The 19,801-nt window shown below is 35.4% G+C and overlaps 1 protein-coding gene across 2 annotated transcripts in view; it reads left to right on the top strand.

Annotated features, from left to right (window-relative positions):
• Nucleotides 1-11,523: 11,523 nt before the first annotated feature.
• LOC136027474 (uncharacterized) overlaps nt 11,524-19,801 on the top strand; it is a 56,147-nt gene continuing 47,869 nt past the window's right edge. For both annotated transcript variants that reach the window (XM_065704772.1, XM_065704771.1), the window contains exon 1: nt 11,524-11,675. The gene's annotated coding sequence lies outside the window, so the exon portion shown is untranslated. The remainder of the gene's footprint in view (nt 11,676-19,801) is intronic.

Here is a 19,801-nt window from a genome sequence, read left to right on the forward strand (position 1 = left end):
TTCAAATATCTATTTTTGAATGTTGTTAGTTAATTCATGTTGGGGCATTACTTTTGAGAAGTGACAATGTTTATGCAACATCTATATAATTGAACCTCTATATACATCTCTATTAACGTCTAACTTTTAACTGACTCATCAGATTTGAAGATAAAAACCTCAATACAATCTCATTGTAATCGAAATCTTTCTGTATTTCAGTAAAATTGTGGGATAAACCTCTAAATTGTTATTGCTGCTTCAAATCTGATAAAGGCAATTCAAAGATGTATACCCCTGAAGGAACATACAAATGGGACAAACCCAAATATGTAATTTTCTAAGTCTCTTGACGCTTTTTCTTCATAATATCAAAGAATTATAAAATATTTTTTATTAAAAAAAAAGTAGAATCCTGCATTTGACTAGTAACAGTTTGTGCAGAAACATGCAGTTGTTATTATGTGGATGTAGATGTGCTTGTGCATATGCAGATGTGCAGTTGTTATTATTAAATATGAAGATTATGCATAATCTCTGCTACACTCGCCATTAGTTGACCAAGGACGAGTATTATTGATAATTGTTTGTGCAGAAACAAAATGCAGATGTCCAGATGATAGAACGAAATATGAAATTATGCATTACTTCTGCTGCAGCCGCCAGCAGTTGACCAAGAACAAGTCCGATTGATAATAGTTTGTGCAGAAGCTTCTGCAAATGTGCAGTTATTAAAATGAAATATAAAGGTTATGCATTATCTCTGCTACACTCGCCAATAGTTGACCAAGGACGAGTCCTTTCGATAATTGTTTGTGTAGATGTTCAGATGATGGAACGAAATATGGAATTTTGCATTACCTGTGCTGCACTTGCCAGCAGTTAAAAAAGAATTAGTCCGATCGATAATAGTTTGTCAATCGTTTTTCGAGTATATTTAACTAAACCCTGGATTAACTGCTGTCAAACTTAAGGCCGTGATTAAGTGAACTGATGGAACTCGAAAATCCCATGTTAAATTGAAAATTTATATTTAAAAAGTACTCAAGTATTCATTGGCGGAAGATTCCGCTTTTAATATCAGGCCATAGCTTCTTGAAGATGCTACAAAATGTTTGCAAGGATTTTGCTCTATTTCCCCTAATTGCTTAGAAACCTTAGAAAATATCTAGGTCTTTTTCACAAGTGTACTCTATGAAGGATATTGCTTTTAGAACAAATCGGTACTATCATGAGCAGAAGACAATAACCTGTAAGATGATTGGAGCCATTTTTCGATGTATTTTCCTGTTTTCTAATAGTACCATAGAATATTTTCAGCTACCTGAAATTTTTACAAGTCGGTTGCCAGAAAAAATCGTTTCAGATCGCCGATAATACCCCCTAGAGACCAGAATTACAAGCTGGTATAATCAGCTGCTTGTTAATAGAGTGTGAAATTTTCATATATTATTTCAAATCAATGAAGAAACCTAGAAGTGAGGAATAGTCAGGAGCCTTCAGTAAATTTGTGCACACAAAGCCGAAATCATGGGGGAAATTAAAAGAATCGCATTTTAATGCTGATTTTAAATATATAAGCTTCATCAAGTTTAGTCTTACCCATCAAAAGTTACAAGCCTGAGAAAATTTGCTTTATTTTAGAAAATAGGGGGAAAAAACCCCTACAAGTCATAGAATCTTAACGAAAATCACACCTTCAGATTCAGCCTATGAGAGAATCCTACTGTAGAAGTTTCAAGCTCCTATCTACAAAAATGTGGAATTTTGTATTTTTTGTCAGAAGGAACATCACGGATGCGTGTTTATTTGTTGTTTTTTTTCCAGAGGTGATTGTATCGACCCAGTGGTCCTAGAATGTTGCGAGAGGGCTCATTCTAATGGAAATGAAAAGTTCTAGTGCCCTTTTCAAGTGACCAAAAAAATCGGAGGGCACCTACGCCCCCGTCCAACGCTGATTATTTTGCCAATGTCAACGGATCAAAATTCTGAGATAGCCATTTTATTCAGCGCAGTCGAAAATCCTTATAACTATGTCTTTGGTGACGACTTACTCCCCCACAGTCCCTGTGGGAGGGGCTACAAGTTACGAACACTGATCAGTGCTTACATATAGTAATGGTTATTGGGAAGTATACAGACATTTTCAGGGCCGTTTTCATTTGGTTGGGGGGAGGGGTTGAGAAGAGGGGGATATGTTGGGGGAACTTTCCTTGGAGGAATTTGTCATGGGGGAAGAAAATTTCCATGAAGGGAGCGCAGGATTTTCTAGCATTATTAAAAAAAAAACAATGAAAAAATAAATATGACAAAGTTTTTTCAACTGAAAGTAAGGAGCAGCATTAAAACTTAAAAGGAACAGAAATTATTACGCATATGAGGGGCTCACCTCCTCCTAATACCTCGGTCTTTACGCTAAAGTATTTTTAGAAATTTCAACTATTTATTCTACGGCTTTTGTAATTCAGGGGTCATTCTTAAGTAATTGGGACAAAATCGAAGCTTTAGCGTGAAGAGCGACGTACTGACGAGGGGGTGAACCCCCTCATATACGTAATAAGAATATGAGAATACAGAAGTTCGTTACGTAAGCTAATGTGTAAGTTACGTATATCTTTAACTAATAAGATTTATTTTTACTAATAAAAACATTCGTAAAAAATTAAAAGTTTTAGTTGCCTTTTTAAGTAACCAAAAAATCGAAGGGCAACTAGACCTCCTTCCCCGTTCCTTTTTTTTCTCAAAATCATTCGATCAAAACTATAAGAAAGTCATTTAGCCAAAAAAAAAAATATGCAAATTTCGTTTTAATTATTCATCTGCGGAGAGCATAAATCAAAACATTCATTGATTCAAAAACGTTCAGAAATTAAATTTAAAAAAAGTTTTTTTTTTTAACTTACAGTAAGGAGTGACATTAAAACATAAAACGAACAGAAATTACTTCATATATGAAAGAGGCTGCTTCCTCATCAACGCCCCGCTCTTCACGCTAAAGTCTGACTCATTCTCTTAACTCTATTTTTTAAAACAGTAAAAAACTTTAGCGTAAAGAGCAGGGTGTTCACGAGGAAGCAGTCCCTTTCATATACGAAGTAATTTCTGTTCGTTTTAAGTTTTAATGTCACTCCTTACTTTCAGTTAATTTTTTTTCAATTTAATTCGTAAGATAACTTCGGTTTTCTAAGAATTCTCGAAGAAAGCTTTCAAGTAAGTTCGGTGTTTAGTTTCGAATTATAACTGATTTTAACTGAGGTATTTTAAATAGCCTATCCCTAGGAAAAAAAGTGGAAAAAACAATAAATTTTAAAATGCACTCTATACATGCCGTCACAGTTTCATATATATGGGCATTTGTACTTGAGAATGATAGTGCTCTTTTGCTCATTTTCTCTTCTCCTTTGGTCGGTGACCAAGCTTTGCAAGACGCAGCCAAATATATTACTATTTCTCGGCTGAAGCATCTCGCCAAAGGAACCTGTCTATCAAAACCTTTCACAAGACTTGATAATTGGTGCTATTTGAAGTTTTGACAATCGACGGTCTCTAGAGAATTAAAAGACAGAAGGCTAACCTAACTTCAATTTTGAAGCTCGATGTTTTCAAGTTCACTTAATCACGGCCTTAAGGTTATATTACCCAACTCGCTAGTAAAGATTGCAAATTGAAGACCCTGGTTATAGTTTTTGCTTCCAATTCAAGTTTTCCTTCTTTTTTTTTGAGAAACTCGATAATTCTGAAAATTTTGAATTTTCGAAAAAATTTGCTTAGATAAAAACAAATATTAATGAGACCACACTAGAGACAAAATGACGGTTGAAGAGACACAAATAGAGACAAAATGACGGTTGAAGCTTAGACCGAAAGCTCACAGAGCTGCGGTGACGAAACTTTTAGAAAAAACGTTGCCACAACCTTTTTTTCTAAAGAAAAAAAGGTTGTGGCAAAGGTTTTTTGGGCTGCAAAGGGTAAAAATATAGAGATAGGTGGAAGTTAGCGTTGAATGTTACACGAGATTTTTGGATAAATTACATTCAATAACTCGTGAAAAAAGAGTAAATTTATAAGTCAAAGACTTTATTTTTGTCGGCAAAGTTACCTTGTGACGAAAGTGCTTCTACAACTGCCTTTTTGCATAAAGTAAAAATTGTTGGGGCGTCCACCATGTTTCTGTATTTTGCTTCCTCTTCGTATTATTTGTTTCCAAACTTGAAAATTTGTCCTAAAATATATTTTTTCGTGTAGGAATCTTTCCTTTCCGAAAAACCTGTTTATGCCTGCCCTAATCCCCGAAACTGGGACCTTTTTGAACTTTTGGTTTAAACTTCGACGTTTGCTTGTCCAGTAATATATATCCATCATGTTTACCACAAATAAATTTCAGAATTTTGAAAAGGAATCCCCTGGAAAATACTATATATCCGGAATCCGGACGAAAAAAGAATTGACTATTTATTCAACTGGTAAAACATATTGCCGTAATTAGCATATCAATAAAAAGTCACGCTTTCATTCTATCCAAAAGCAAGCTCCTTTTGAAGAGCACAAAGAAGTGGCAAAGAAAAGAAGCCGCGTTTATTTGGCCTCCAAAATCGAAATTCCAGAAGACTTGAGGTTTGAATTTGAGACTCATTGGTCGGGTTTTAGAAAGCTGGTGTTTCCAGCACCATTCGCTCAGGACTTTTGTTCTAAAATAGTCAGACTAGAGCGTTCAGTTTTTTAAATTACTGTTAAACAGGGGGGAGAGTGGTTCACCATTTAGCGAACAAATGGAAAATTTCCGAAACCGCACTGGCTAAGCATGGCAAGATAAGGAAAAACTAGAAAACTAGAAAAGAAGAAAAATGTAGATATTTCCAGCCTGTGAACATGAAAATACAAAGAATGCATGCATTTTTCTAATCTTGTCAAAAGCAGAAGATACGTCTCTAAATATGAGCAAGTTGATCAGGGAAGAAAATGTTCGGACAACATTTCCAAATGTTTGGTCTCTCATGGTTTACCTCTTAGAGTCCAGAATAAATTGTTTAATTACTAAAATAGGTTTTTTTTCGTATATTTTAGGAAATGTCAAGGAGGAGATAAGGTGTACTTTGTTTAACTGCTCGAGCCAAGAAATTGGAAAAATTATTGTAAAAAAGAGGAATTGGGTAGTTACATGATCTAAGTTCCTGAAAAGCAATATTTTTGGTCATTTTAAGGGAAAAAAATCTATCGGTAGTTCCATAATAATCTTTGAAAGTTATATGTTTTTTTTCAATTTTAAGGGTGGTAAGGGGATCCTAGTCTGACCCCCCTTCCTACATAGGGACCTGAAATTCAAATAAAAATTCTGAATTATGTGTGCATTTTTATGTAAATTGAATGCAAAAGATATTGTTTACATCTTTCTATCTAATATGATTTTCTAACTTTTAGGTTTTGTGGTATTTTTGTGAATTTTAATAGCTACCTGGCTATTTCAAGCATAAAAAAAAACCTTTCATCATTTGTTATATCATTTTTGAGGCATTCTTTTTTAGACATTGTTAAAGTGAAAGGGTATGTGTATTTTTCGTTGTTGAAAATTCACGAGAAAAAGAAAAATAAACAATCGAAATTATAATAAAACATATTGTAGTTACTTGTACTTGCTGCAGGATTAGACGTGGGCGCCTCCTCTGGCATCTGGAAGACGCTGTATGGTTGACTGCCATTTGTCACGATCTTGTGCCAGCTCTTCAGCAAACCGGACTCAGCAGCCCTTTCACTTTCTGCCAAACTTTCGAAATCCACCAATGGAGTTGTAGTTGTTTTTGATAGTTGCCCACCAATTCTTTAAATGAACGTCAGGACGCATGCGCCAGTCTGTCAAAGAAGCAACTAAAAACACTTGCTGGATGATTTGGTCATTGGGTCTTCGCAAGACATTGCCAAACCTGCGCTGTTATCTCTGTTTGACAAGTGGCAGTGGGCTCGATGTTACAGCAGCGGTTGCTTCTCTCGGAGTATTGAGCCGTCAGGATCTTAAGTAGACATCAGTGTTCAAAGACCTCCATATCATGGAGATGAAGCACCTTCAGTGGCCAAGTCTCGACTGCATAGAAGAGAAAACAACAGTTGCTTAATAGACACAAATTTTCATCTTCATGCTGATCTCCCGCCAGTTCTGGAAATGGCGGTGGAACTTTAAAAACATTTTAAGAACGGATAGCATAAATTCCATAAAACCAACAGTGTTTTAATACACAGCAGTGGAAAAATAGCACCTTTTGATTGCTCGAAGCAAGAAAACAAACAGCTGCTGATGGTTACGTCTGATCAAGAAACGTAAAAAATCTTGCAGAACAGCTTGGAAATGAAAATAAATTGCTGGAAAATTATTTCACTTTGCTCAGAATTAGTTCTTAGCTCGTTTTTAGATAGAATCAGGACGTCACATCAATCAGCGAAATTCTAAAGCTCAGACTTAGATTGGTTTTACACCAAGTCAGTACTTTGCTTGATTTTGCACCGAGTCATGATCTAGCTCAGTTTTGTACAGAGTCAGGATTCAACTTTTTTTCATACTGTATCAACTTACTGTGTACTTTTAGTTTTTATTCTGCACCAAGTAAGGATTAAGCTTGTTTCTTACCAAGTGACAACTTGCCTCATTTTTTATCGAATCAGGATTCATATAGATTTTTACATAAGTTGTTTTCGCACTGCCTCAGGATTTAGATTGCTTTTCCACTAAGTCTGGACTTGGCTTGTTAAAACACTGAAAAAGGACTTAGATAGTCCTTTTTGCACAGCGTCGACTCACAGGTTGGTCTTAGCCGATGGCTTCTGCACTGCATCACCAAAATTCCTCATCATTGATTTACGTCATATTTGCACCAAGCTAGTACTGAGCTAATTTTTGCACCGAGTCTGTCTCCGAGTTTGTCTGTAGCTTAGACTCTGCTCGTGTTTGCACCGGTATAGTCCTTTCAATGTTACAGCTTGAACAATATACAACATGTCTACCTTTCTGCTAAAGATTTAGCAGAGGAGGGGAGGGGCAACGGACCTAATTTTCGTCTTCAGTCATACAAAACTTTATTCTTTGCATTATTCTGGTTTCAATAGGATGCAGAAAGCCTAAATTCTAAACTAAAATGTATCTGTGGAGAATGCTCAATTGTATAATTTGAATCCTTTCCCAATGAACTACGTGGGCTCCTTAAGACGCAATTTTTGGATTTTTTTTTACCATTTTGAAGCGAAGGGGATGGTTGTCCCCTATTTTATAGGGTACACTAATTTTTATAGGGGCCACTAACTTATTTGTCTCCCCCCGCCCGTTTAAAACATATAAGCATCGGAAAGACCTCTATACTTACATTCTACCGCATGAAAATTCTATGATTTGTTTCCAAATCATTAAGAGGGCTTGTCTTCTGAATCTTTTCTCAGAATTGAATCCATCCCGTCGCGGATGTGTCAATTTCGGAGCCCACGAACTAGCGTTAACTTATAAAGACCGAAGTTTTTGTGATTTTTTTCCCGGCCGCTTTGAATGAAAGAGAAGGTAGTAGAACTTGGAAGTGGGTGTGTTCTATTTGGAATTTAAATTTTAGTGCCATTGTAGGTTTCGAAAACGATTGGAATGCAATGGACCCCCTCCCTTGATCTTTTCCTCTTGGGAATCCCCCGTAACTTTATCCCTGGCATCTTCGCAAAATTTCAAGATGGCTGAAAAAAATACAACTTCGAGAATGGCGTGAACTGACTACCCCTGGAGGCATGGGCCCTGCATCATGCAAATTGCCTATTTTTCACAGACACGGCTTTACTTACCTTGTTAGTATTATTAGTAAAGATGGTGGATGCAGTGAATTGGTTAAAACTAGGATAGTAAAGGCTCATTTTGTTTTTTCACAGTTGAAAAAAGTTTGGAAGAAAACGAAGATTAGTCTGCGTACCAAGATTAGAATACTAAAAGCTACAGTGATGGCAGTGGTTAAGAATGGCTCTGAAGCATGGGTCCTCCAAAAACGGAGGGAGGTTTACTAGATTTTTTCTAGGGAAATTGCCCACGGAATATTTCGGGTACCCGACTGACTGACCGTAAAAACAGTAAGGCTATAATAAGGGAAAGGTTGAGATGGCTGGGGCACTTTCTGTGGATGAAAGATGACAAATTGCCAAAAACTGTCCTATTCGGCCAATCGTCGGCTGAGGGTGTAAAGAGGGAGGCTGTGAACAGATTGGGATGGAGGAGGAGCGTACATAGCTGTGTTGGACTCAGGCAGCTTGATGCTGCGGTGAGTTGTTAATAGTAGTAGTAGTAGCATTTGTCAAACTGATTTATATTTTTGTTTGGTTGTTCCGGTGAAGGGTCTAAATTGCTAAGTGCTTACATGCAATAAAATTCACCTAAAACTACATAGGAAGAAAAATAATTTTTATCTCGAACCCTGCGGAAAAGGGAAATTCAAATATTTGATTCTTAAAATATTTCTTCTAAAAATGTACATGGCGTTCATTGCAAGTTATAATTTGGCTCGTTTTACTTAGTCTTTTTTCGTTCTCGGGAGAAGTTTCTGTCTTTCTGAAGTGCGTTGCATATTCCTTTTGCTAATGCAGAAATAGTCGGAAATTGGCATTTGATACCAAAATTGCTGTCTTGTCTTGAAGTCAAAATGAAAACGTTCTTGTGCAATAAATATTTGTCTTTAATAACTGATAAACGTCTGACGTACTTCTAGTTTCTTCATTCTTTTATACAAATGCATTTTGCCATGTGTCACTCCTGTTTCAACCCGTTTACCCGTAAATTGAATCAACTGTGATGAAATCAAGAACCAGAAACATGGGGAATATATTATTTGGGCTATTGCATATTAGAGGGAGGAGGGTAAAGTTTAGTGGAGCTGCAGTCAAAATGTGTTAACTACAATTATTCTACATATTGTGAAGCAAAAATTGTTTTCTTAACATATTTCGGAAAGACCTCTATACTTACATTCTACCGCATGAAAATTCTATGATTTGTTTCCAAATCATTAAGAGGGCTTGTCTTCTGAATCTTTTCTCAGAATTGAATCCATCCCGTCGCGGATGTGTCAATTTCGGAGCCAACCAACTAGCGTTAACTTATAAAGACCGAAGTTTTTGGGATTTTTTTTCCGGCCGCTTTGAATGAAAGAGAAGGTAGTAGAACTTGGAAGTGGGTGTGTTCTATTTGGAATTTAAATTTTAGTGCCATTGTAGGTTTCGAAAACGATTGGAATGCAATCGACTCCCTCCCTTGATCTTTTCCTCTTGGGAATCCCCCGTAACTTTATCCCTGGCATCTTCGCAAAATTTCAAGATGGCTGAAAAAAATACAACTTCGAGAATGGCGTGAACTGACTACCCCTGGAGGCATGGGCCCTGCATCATGCAAATTGCCTATTTTTCACAGATACGTGTTATAGTAGAAATGAAAAAAACGTTTTCTTCAAATGAAAAGAAAGAGGGATATTACAAATTTGAACGAACAGATATCACAATATCTATTAGAAGGAGTGCCCCCATCCACCCCTTTCAGCCCCAGGTATTTTTGTTAAAGTGTTTAGTATCTAACTTAAAGACCTTCAGTTTTGCGAAAATCTTATCCTTGTATGGTATACCGAACCAATATATTAAAGTGATAAGTGCTGTGAAGATAATATCCCTGCTGCGATTAATGTAGGAAATAAGGTTTGTGGTTGTGTATTACATCAGGAGTTAAGTAGGATTGTGTTTTATCCCCATTTATATGGATCATTTTGGTGGATTTTGTCTGAAGGAGGACAGGAAAGGTAATGGGAGAACATGGAATAAAATGGAGAAGAAAAACTTTCCTGGACTTAGATTATTGTGTTTAAGCATCCTAAATGGAAGTGCGAATGAATGAACTTTTACAGGTTTTCCGAGTTCAGGGTGCTAGAATAGGTTTGGAAATTAATATTAAGAAGACTAAGTCGCTGAGGCTTGGAATGTGATGATGAAAAGATGACGTTGGGTAACAGCTTTACTTACCTTGTTAGTATTATTAGTAAAGATGGTGGATGCAGTGAAGTGGTTAAAAGTAGGATAGCAAAGGCTCATTGTGTTTTTTCACAGTTGAAAAAAGTTTGGAAGAAAACGAAGATTAGTCTGCGTACCAAGATTAGAATACTAAAAGCTACAGTGATGGCAGTGGTTAAGAATGGCTCTGAAGCATGGGTCCTCCAAAAACGGAGGAAGGTTTACTAGATTTTTTCTAGGGAAATTGCCCACGGATTATTTTGGGTACCCGACTGACTGACCGTAAAAACAGTAAGGCTATAATGAGGGAAAGGTTGAGATGGCTGGGGTACGTTCTGTGGATGAAAGATGACAAATTGCCAAAAACTGTCCTATTCGGCCAATCGTCGGCTGAGGATGTAAAGAGGGAGGCTGTGAACAGATTGGGTTGGAGGAGGAGCGTACATAACTGTGTTGGACTCAGGCAGCTTGATGCTGCGGTGAGTTGTTAATAGTAGTAGTTGTAGCATTTGTCAAACTGATTTATATTTTTGTTTGGTTGTTCCGGTGAAGGGTCTAAATTGCTAAGTGCTTACATGCAATAAAATTCACCTAAAACTACATAGGAAGAAAAATAATTTTTATCTCGAACCCTGCGGAAAAGGGAAATTCAAATATTTGATTCTTAAAATATTTCTTCTAAAAATGTACATGGCGTTCATTGCAAGTTATAATTTGGCTCGTTTTACTTAGTCTTTTTTCGTTCTCGGGAGAAGTTTCTGTCTTTCTGAAGTGCGTTGCATATTCCTTTTGCTAATGCAGAAATAGTAGGAAATTGGCATTTGATACCAAAATTGCTGTCTTGTCTTGAAGGCAAAATGAAAACGTTCTTGTGCAATAAATATTTGTCTTTAATAACTGATAAACGTCTGACGTACTTCTAGTTTCTTCATTCTTTTATACAAATGCATTTTGCCATGTGTCACTCCTGTTTCAACCCATTTACCCGTAAATTGAATTAACTGTGACGAAATCAAGAACCAGAAACATGGGGAATATATTATTTGGGCTATTGCATATTAGAGGGAGGAGGGTAAAGTTTAGTGGAGCTGCAGTCAAAATGTGTTAACTACAATTATTCTACATATTGTGAAGCAAAAATTGTTTTCTTAACATATTTCCTTCTCAACAGCCCCAATTTTTAACTTATATTTTTAGCAATATAAGACCTTTCAAATTGTAATAGCTGACTTGTCAGTTAAGTAACTCTTTTGTTGCGAAGAAAATTCGAATCAATTTTCTGTTCAATTTCGTCATTTTCAATAAATTTCCGCTCTCACATTTCTGATCTATTTACATTTATAGCAATCAACCTTGATAGGGAAGGAACTTCATTTTTTATATTCTGATAAAATGGAAAAAAAAACATAATAATGTTACTTTGGTCGATAGTTTCCATTGATTTGTTTTTATATCCTAGAATCAGACCGGAACTCTAAGGATATATTAGACATTTTCCCATTATTCCAGTTTTTTCCTTTGGCAATACTATTACACAGACATGGAAAGCAGACCTGCGCTTCAAGTGAAGGTCCCGTTCTTGAGGAACATCCCATTGTTTGCTTGCCCTTATTGTGCCGTGGTAAAAAAAAATATTCTGCGAAATAAAATATCTTAAGGATGGAGAGTAAGATGTGTGTGTTTTCAAGCCCATAAAGGTATTTTATTAAGTATACTTCTTTGATATAGTTTTGTTCCATTGGCCAGTTTTGGCTTCCTAAACATTATCATGATTGCACTATAAGCAGAACAAACGGAATCTCAGGGCAATGCCCTGAATTGATGAATGTTTCTTGGTATTTTGAACTAAGCTATATCCGTAAGATAAAAGAGTTACAGGCTTATGCTGTGCGATTTCTGTAATTAAACATATTCATGCATGTTCTGTGATGTGTGACACCTTTATATGCATATATATATATATATATATATATATATATATATATATATATATATATATATATATATATATATATATATATATATATATATATATATATATATATATATATATATATATATATATATATATATATTTATATATATATAGTTAAATTACATTTAGTTAAAAATACATTTATATTTGGTGAATATATTCAGTGATTTCAAATCATGAGTAGTCACCCTTCTATGTGTGGACATAGTTTTAATTCCAAATATAAATTCTTCCCTTCGGTACTGACAACCAATAGCTGGTCACATCCATTGCTTTTACATAGTTCGGATATATTTTAAAATAAGGAGTGAAAGGTTGAGGGGGTAGTAGTCTCCCTCATTTTAAAGGTAAATCCTTTCGTCTCAAGTTAGGAAATCACCCTTTTCTTTCATATTTAAAACGCTTGTTTTTGTTACATTTGTATTTATGTTATATGTATGTCTAGGGACTAAATTTGCCACCAACTGGCAGTGTGTCATTCAGGAGAGCATCCGGGGTGGGGATGGCTGTACCCTTCCCCCATTCAAGATTTTTCTAGCACCCTCATTTGTTTTTTTCTCTTTTATTACCCTTTTTTGATAAGCTTGCCAATTCAGTTAATTATTGGTGCCCTTGTCACACTGGCTCCCTCGCCAAGATTTTTCTCTAGATCTGGCTTTGGCATTATTTGAAGAAGAGCCTTTAAACATGGCTCTTTTTTTGGTCGCTTTTACACTTGATAAATTATCCGTATTTAGATGATAATTCGTCTTCTAAGACCTGATGATGTTAATAATTTCGTGGGGTATTGTCAATCTTCAAACTTCAAAATGTTTCATCTACTTCGATCCTTTATTTATAGGAATCCCAGATTAATCAGAGTTTAAATAAAATTATTTTCTTTATTTATTCTAATGAAAGTCGATTGTTTTTTAATCAAAATTTGCGTCAAGTCCGTTTGCGAGAAACTCCTAAACAATCCACAAAGGGTTGTGGGATTTCATCATGGCGACCATAATAGCAGCTTAAAGTGAAACTGAGGGGTAGTTTTTATCCGTGCTTCGTTATCACGTAGCTTAACACCACAATAAATCTTGTTGTAGTTGTAGTAGCAGTAGTTGTCAAAACCAGACTTGACAAAATGGGCATGTCTGTGCCATTTGGGGTTCAGCTCTTTAAAACAGCATGTTTTTCAAAGCGATTATTAAATTATATTTTCTGCGTATTTTTGCTCGAAAAATGGTTCATTAGGAACGATGAATATTCTAAGAGTTTTGGAAGTGATAGAAGGATTTGTCCCCATGATCAGATTATCTACTTCATTATAATTGTAGGGAGCGGTTTAAGTAAATGAAGTGAAAAAACACATACATATAATTGAGGAATGAGAAACACACACTTGGATTAAACTGTAAATTAGACCAACCATCGAGCGTTGCGGGAGGGGGGATATATGGTGCTGAATATGGTCGTAAATATTGTTTTTTGTTGTATAAATTACTAAATATTTACCTATCTAAAGAGGAATCGTAGAATATGCCCCAGAAAAATATTGTTGTGTTTTCTTAGAATGTCAAGGTTTCGGCATATCCTCATTTTGGTCAAATCAATATGGCGCTCAATGAATAAGTTTTTATCCATAAAGATGCTTAAGAAACGAATGTGGTCATCATTTGGTGTACTTATAATACCTTTAAATATAAAATTTTCAGATGGTTAAGAACAATTCTGAGATAGACTTGATTTTTTTTAGAAAAGGATTTTTAGATAAGCAAACCCAAGCATGACTCTCAAATAGGTCCCTAAGATTTATTCGAACCTCAATCTCTCTTCTTCGAGAAGTTTAAAAGGTGCTATCATCAGCAAAAGCACCGAGGACGAGCTTTGGTAATGGGGACGGGAAATTCACACAGGCCCTAGAAGCGACCTTTGAGGGATGCCATACTCAGCTTTGGAGGGCAAAGGAAAAACAAATGAGCAGAGATTATTCTACCGTTCCAGTAGGTAGTATGGGGTGAATTGATACAAGCGGTAAGTCCCCCCACTCTTTTCTTCCTTACTGGCTTAAGATTTATGAAGAAGGTTTAACGGCAATTCTACCACTTCTACCATCTACATAACTAAAGTTAGAGATGGCGTTATTGTTAGCTGCAGCTATAGATGGCACCGTGTTTTCTTTTCCAACATCACATTTTTTAACTTCTAAACAGTTTTCCATTGATTCTATGAAATTTGTGTCTAGTGTAGAAATGGTATGTTAGACCCATGATTTTCTATAGTAGAAGAAGAACGCGTTACTTGACTGAGCCAACAAGTTATTAATGATATTATATTCGTATAAATGCATTCTAGACAGTCAATGTACTGTTTCTGGGACGCTTGCAAACTGATGTTAAGTGTCACTACATCGTAACACATTAATTGCGCAATTGGTTTCTCAATTGGAGCTGAATATGTGGTAAATGCTTTCAGTGATTTGCTTCCTGGCACCTTTTTTAGCATCATTCTGAGAATTACTGTGCATACCACAGTGATTTTGAGATACTTACTGGATAGTCTTTTGTGGGTCAATGAAACGTGTTTCCATCTCGAGAAATCGTAATGACTACAAGCGGCAAGGTATCCTTTTTATAATTTAATGGTCCTGAGCACATCGCTTTTCCATTACCGAGGCTTGCACATGAGTTTGGGTCCCACATTCTCATCCATGGCCCCATGCCCCCCTCTAGAGTCCCTGTGCCCCCCTTTTTCTTGAACTGAAATGTACTTATAACGAAAAAAATCACTTGTGATATTTTAAAAAAATACAAAAATGGGGTGATATAAATATGTCAGCCGTGATTTTTTCTATTAAAAATAATGTTTGTAGTGACATTTATTTTATCTAATTATGTTTTTTTATTGTTTTTTGAACTGCTATATTTTTTGTATTAGTTAAAAATATTGTTTATTTACCGTAAAAATAAATGAACACATATATTATCTAATTTGTTGTTCTTGAACTTCGTAGTAGCAATGATATGGAATTTTTTCTATTTTGGAATCTATAATTCTCGGGAATCATTTGGGACTTGTTTTTGGTGGCTTAGAATTTTCTTGGGGAATTTTTGGGGAATTTTTTGGGGAATTTTTTGAACGTTTTTCTTATGTATTAAAATAGTATTATATGTACTTATAACAGTGTCCAGAATGACAACATTGTGAATAAAGATTTTTGGTTCATAGAAACATACGACTGGTTCTACTCTCGTGGAAGATCAAGGTACAGTGAAATGAAGCCAAGAGTACCCACTGTTGCAGTAGAAATGCCAAGGGGGCATTGGTTAACCCTTGAATGAGATGAGTATACTCGCAAGATATTGAATAACATTGAGAAAAAGGAGGAAGCGGATCACTAGTACCACTAAGGAAATTAAAGTGACATACCTGATCATGATATGTGCAAACGACAAAGTAAAAAGTTTGGTATATCATAGGACCCCGTTTTATGGATGTATAATAGTGAACTTTTAGCAATTAACATCTTTAAGCTTAACCTTTCCATATTTTTAGTCCTGTTACCAGGAACAATCACACTGCTAGTTTCATCATAAGCTATGATTGAAGAAAATATTAAAATCTATATATATAAAAATAAGTTGTCTGTGTGTCGAGTGACAACATGTTTGTGTGTTGACTGACGTCATATTTGTCGACTGACGAAATTACAGACCGGGACATTGGGACACAAATGACGACCGGGACACCGGGACATAGGGAATATAAATGACGACCGGGACACTCAAAGAGAAAGCGACCGGGACACAAGGAATGTTCGATTAGAATTAACCATCAACAAAGCACCGGGACACAAATGACGACCGGGAAACAGGGAATATAAATGACGACCAGGACATAAGTAAAACAAACTAAAAAAAACTAAAAAAAGGTAAAAGCTACAAAAAAAAACTAAAAAAGCTAAAAAACTAAATATAAATGACGACCGGGGCACAGGGACAGAACTACAACGGAGACGCTGGGGGGCAGAGTGGGATATATAAATGACGACGGGGACACAGGGAATGTTCGATTAGCAATCACCATCAACAAAGCTCAAGGGCAATCATTAGAATCATGAGGTATAACTAACAAAAACTAAAAAAAGGTAAAAAACTAAAAACTAAAAAAATACCAATTCAAAAACGAATGTATATACAGACCGAGACACCGGGACACAAGGAATATAAATGACGACCGGGACACTCAAAGAGAAATTACAGACTGGGACACCGGGACACAAATGACGACCGGGACACAGGGAATATAAATGACGACCAGGACACAGGGACACAACTACAACGGGGACGCCGGGGGGCACAGGGGGATATATAAATGACGACGGCGACACAGAGAATGGTCGATTAGCAGTCACCATCAACATTGCTCAAGGGCAATCATTAGAATCATGAGGTATAGATATGAATACGGATTGTTTTCCCATGGACAATTATATGTTGCATGTTCAAGAGTCGGTAAACCTGACAATCTATTTATATGCACAGACAATGGGACAGCGAAGAATGTTGTATATTCGCAAGTTTTACGTAGTTAAAATATATATATATATATATTTTATATTTATAATATATATATATATATATATATATATATATATATATATATATATATATATATATATATATATATATATATATATATATATATATATATATCTATATTCACAGGTGGGACACAGGGACACAACTACAATGGCGCGTAAATAATATGGTGCGTAACGACTTAAGCGCGCGGGGGGGCTTGGGGGGTGCGAAGCGCCCCAACCAACTAGGTGTTGGTGTGGCGCGAAGCGCCACCCCAACAGCTAGTAGAAATATATTTTTACTGCGATTGTATCATCTAGAAAGGCCATTATCATAATTTTACCAATTCTTATGATTCTAATGTAATCAACTTAGAGCATGTAGAAATTAGAATAGATGAGGGAAATCTGGAAGAATTTTTCATATGGGAAAGGAGAAAATATTGAACGCAATGGATTCAATTATATTGGAGAGAAACTCAGTTTTATATTGTCCATGTAAGAAACTAGTAGAAGAATGATCGCCCTTGCCGTCCCATGAAAGCTCAAAATTAGAACGATGGTCTTGGAGAAGGAGGTACGGCATACTAGAAGGAATTCCTCCTAAAGGAATTCTTCAAATGTCTTGAGAAATGACAGAAGATTCGTATAAAAGAAATTTGCCATGCAAGACTTCATCATCATTCTATAAAAACTCCCATTTATCAACTTATGCCAAATCTCGTTACTGATGGCGATGTTTGCAATAATTTTTTTTACCATATTAATCTGGTCTTGTTTAATTAGAGCTGGATTAAGGAATAAAGAAGATGAAACGTACTTTTTTTTAATGGTCAGAGAAGTTTGGATAGGATTTTTCATGAATTCAATAAAGGAACTTTAGAGTACAACAAACTCAGCTAGTGGGTAAATTCTGAGTGTTTTAGTTTCTGGCTGGATGACAAAAATTTCATGAAAGCACTTTGAGTGCAACAAACTCAACCAGTTAGTACATTTCGTGTGTTTTAGTTGCTAAGCGAATATCGAAAATTTAATATAAGCACTTTTGAGTACAAAAAAACTCAGCATGCTTTAGTACAACAAACTCAGATAGTTGTTAAATTTCGAGTGTTTTAGTTGCTGACTGTGTTACAAAAAATTAATGAAAGCACTTTTGAGCACAAAAAAAATCAAATAACTGGTAATTCCCAAGTGTCTTAGTTGTCGACTGAATATAAAAAACCTAATAAAAGCACCTTTGAGCAAAGAAATAAGCTGGTTGATGAATTCCATGTGTTTTACTTAAGGACTGAGCACCAAAAATGTAATAAAAGCACTTCTGAGCAGAATAAACTCAGATAATGGGTAAATTTCGTGTGTTTCACTTGCAGGTAATGCACGGTAACTTTAATAAAAGCACTTTTGAGAACAACAAGTTCAGCTAGTTGGTAAATTCCTAGTCTTTTAGTTACCAACTGGGTATAAAGGATTTAATAAAGGCACATTTGAGGACAATAAACTCAGCTAGTTTGTAAATTTTAAGTGTTTTAAAACTTTTGAGAACAACAAATTCATTTAATTGATGCATTTGGAAGGCTTTAGTTGCTGGCTGAGCTAAAAAAAATAATGAAAGCACTTTTGACTACAACAGATTCAACTAGTAGATAGTTTCCAATCGTCTTAGTTGTTGAATGAATATAAAAGTACTGAATTTAATTAAAGTACTTTCGAGCACAAAAACCTGAGCTAATTGACGAATTTTTAGTGTCTTAGTTGCTGGCTAAGTACAAAAAAATTAATCATAGCACTTTTGACTAATACAGGCTTAATTAGTTGGCAATTTCCAGGTATCTTAGTTGCTGAATGAATAAGAAAATACAATTAAAGCACTTTTAAGTGCAACAAACTCAGCTAGTTGATAAATTCCCTGTGTTTTTATTTGCAGCCGATTACCAAAAATTTAATAAAAGCACTTTTGAATACAGTAAATTCAGCTATTAGATAAATTTCATGTGTTTTACTTGCAGGTAGAGTACAAGAAAATTAATCAAATCAGTTTTGAAAACAACAAACTCAACTAGTTGCTAATTTCCAAACGTTTTAGTTGCTGACTGAATATAAAAATTTTATTAAAGCACTTCAGTACAACAAACTCAACTAGTTTATAAATCCCATAGCTTTAATCCCGAGTGTTTTAGTTACTGATTGGATATAAAAAAACGTAACAAAAGCACTCTTGAGTACAACAAACTCGGCTAGTTGGTAGATTCAGTGTTTTAGTTACTACCTGAGTACCAAAAATTTATTTTGTGCACTTATAATTGCAACAAACTCAACTATCTGATAAATTCCGAATGTTTCACTTGCTTGCTGAGCACCAAAAAATTTAATGAAGGCACTTTTAGATAAGCCCCCAAAAATTGAAGGCCTGGAAAACCAGCGTGGCCCGCCACGCTAAGAGAAACTAAATGAGCCTAACTTGTCTGCAGTTGACTTATTTTAACGTAGTTGTTGGTAACTAAAACTAGAACTTTTTTTGGAACTTAGAATTTTTTGGGATTTTACCAAAAGGTGCTTTCATTAAAGTTTTTTGGTATTCAAACAGTAACTTAAGCACTCGGAATTTATCAAATAGCTGAGTTTGTTGTATTTAAAGTGCACTGATTAAATTTTTCTTACTTAGGCAGGAATTGAAACACTCTGAATGTACCAACTAGCTGCGTTTGTTGTATTCGAGAATGCTTTTCTTCGATTTTTTATGCCCAGTCGGTAACTAAAACACTCGAAATTTACCAACTAGTTGAATTTGCTGAACTCAAAAGCGCTTTATTAAATTTATCCTATTCTACATGCAAGTAGAACTTACGGAATATATAAGCTAGCTGAGTTTGTTGTACTCGACAGTGCTTTTACTAAAATTTTTGGTACTCAGTCTGCAACATAACACACGGAATTTATCAAGTTGCTGAGTTTGTTGTACTAAAGGGATTTTATTAATTTTTGCATGTTCAGTCAGCAACTAAAACACGTGGAAATGACCAAGTAGTGGAATTTTTTGTACTCAAAAGTTCTTTCATTAGATTTTTTGGCATTTAGCCAGCGACTAAGACACTCGGAATTTATCAACTTGCAAAGTTTATCGTACTTAAAAGTGCTTTTATTAAATTTCTTATACCCATTCGGTTACCAATACACTCAGAATTTACCAACTAGTTGAATTTAAAGTTTGTAATGTTCAAAGGTGTGCTTTTATTATATTTATCGTACTCTAACTGCATGTACAACACACAAAATTTATGAACTAGTTGAGT

The sequence above is a fragment of the Artemia franciscana genome, chromosome 5, assembly GCF_032884065.1.
Source record: "Artemia franciscana chromosome 5, ASM3288406v1, whole genome shotgun sequence".
In the NCBI taxonomy this organism is placed as follows: domain Eukaryota; kingdom Metazoa; phylum Arthropoda; class Branchiopoda; order Anostraca; family Artemiidae; genus Artemia; species Artemia franciscana.